This window comes from Momordica charantia (genome assembly GCF_013281855.1).
Source record: "Momordica charantia cultivar OHB3-1 chromosome 5 unlocalized genomic scaffold, Mcharantia_2.0 BLBB01000005.1, whole genome shotgun sequence".
Taxonomy (NCBI): domain Eukaryota; kingdom Viridiplantae; phylum Streptophyta; class Magnoliopsida; order Cucurbitales; family Cucurbitaceae; genus Momordica; species Momordica charantia.
Genome location: NW_028275163.1, coordinates 13,606,967 through 13,609,013, shown reverse-complemented (window position 1 = coordinate 13,609,013; position 2,047 = coordinate 13,606,967). Strand labels below are relative to the sequence as shown.

The window sequence follows — 2,047 nt, the reverse complement described above, 5'->3', positions numbered from 1 at the left end:
GTATTCATGTTGTTAGTTTTATGGTGTTTTTAGTAAATAATTACTCTACATATTTATTTATTGTTTTTTCTTTTATTATTTGTAATTAGTAGATTATTGTGATAGATTCCTTATTTAGGTTTGTTTCTGACCTCTACTTAAGGTAACTTATGGTTTTATTATTCAATATGAGGAATAATTATTTTTCTCACAAATTTGAGATGGTATTAGAGCCAAGAGGTTGAAACCCTAACCTTAACCCTAAATCTAGTCGCCACTGCTGCTGCCCCCCATTTTCACTATCGTTGACCGCCGCATACATACTGTCACCGATGCCATGTCAACCCATCGTCGTCGTGGGTTGCAAAGTTCATTTTTTTGGGTCGTCGTCTTTGTGGGTTACGGATCACAGTTGCTGGTCGTGTTTGTCGTCGGGTTATAAGTCTTAGTCGCATGTCTTCGTGGGATTGAATTGTCGTCGTCGTGGGATTTCATCGCTGTCGCCACCTCCTACGGTTTCGCAACAGGTCTTCATCACCACCACTCCCTTCTAGGGTTTCGACACTATTGTTTGTTTGTCGATACTGCCTAAGGTTCCGTCGCTGCCATCTGCCGCCACCACCTAGGGTTACGCCGCCGCTGCCTAGTTTTTGTTGTTTGCTGCTATATTTTCTGCCATTATGGTTTGTTGGTGCATAATCAGTAGCCATGGTTGATGTATCTTCAAAGAAAACAGATCAGCCACATAACTCTAAGATTTCTAAAACCCGGTTCAGCCCTAGTGGTCATCTTGTCCAAATAACTAACATCCGGCTTAATGGAGACAATTTTCTTCGTTGATCTCAAAGTGTTCGGATGTATCTTCGTGGGCAAGGCAAAATTGGCTACATTACTGGAGATAAAAAATCACCGGCTGCAGAAGATCCTTTATTTACTACGTGGGACACTGAAAATTTCATGGTAATGACTTGGTTAATTAATTCCATGGATGAGGAAATTAGTGCCAAATATATGTGTTATTCCACTATAAAGGAATTATAGGACAATGTAAAAGAGATGTATTCTGATGTAGGGAATGAGTCTTAGGTTTTTGAACTGACACTAAAGTTGAGTGAAATTCGACAAGGAATAGATACGGTTACAAAGTATTTTAATTGTTTGAAAAGAATTTGGCAAGATTTAGATTCATTTTATACTCATGAGTGGAAATGCTCAGATAATTCTAAACTTTATTTGAAAATCGTAGGAGAAAGTCGAATTTACAAATACCTTGTTGGCCTGAATGTGGAATTTGATGAGGTTAGAGGCAGGATTATTGGTAAGCAGCCACTTCCACAATTGGTGAAACCTTTTCTGAAGTTCGCCGTGAAGAAAGTCGTCAGAATGTTATGCTCAGTAAGTACAAGCAATACTGTTGGGGACTCTGCATTGGTGACTGAAGCATTTGCTAATAAAGCATCGAATCATCAAAGTAAGGGAAATGAGAATCTCGTGTATGGTGTGATTATTGTAATAAATCTCAACACACCTGTGAAACTTGCTGGAAGCTTTATGGAAAACCAGCTAACTGGAAGAGTAATAAAATAGGTGAGGGGAGTGGTGGCATCCAGTTGTCTTATGTTGCAAATATCGTTGACTCTTACCAGTTTAGTAAAGAGCAAGTTGATCAACTCCTGAAGTTGCTAGAGACTAATCCATCATCTAGTAATCCTAGTGTTTCCTTGGCACAATCAGGTAATTATCCTCATGCTTTATCATGTCTTAATTCATCTCCGTGGATTATCGATTCTGGAGCTTCCGATCGATTCCGATCATTCTAGTTTTTTCTATTTAAAATTCTTGTTCCCAACCTTATTTAAAGGTGTTGACTGTTCAACTTTTCAATGTGAGAGTTGCATTGTGGCTAAACATCATTGTTCGACATATTCTCTTTTTATTTAATTCATAGTGATGTGTGGGGGCCTTCCAAAATTTCAACTCATAGTGGAAAACGTTGGTTTGTAACTTTCATTGATGATCACACACGTTTATATTGGGTTTATCAAATGACAAAAAAAATCTGAGGTGA

At 38.3% G+C, this 2,047-nt stretch overlaps 1 pseudogene; it reads left to right on the top strand.

The window, feature by feature from the left end:
• Positions 1–687: 687 nt before the first annotated feature.
• On the top strand, positions 688–1,799 carry LOC148211366 (uncharacterized; annotated as a pseudogene).
• Positions 1,800–2,047: the final 248 nt, after the last annotated feature.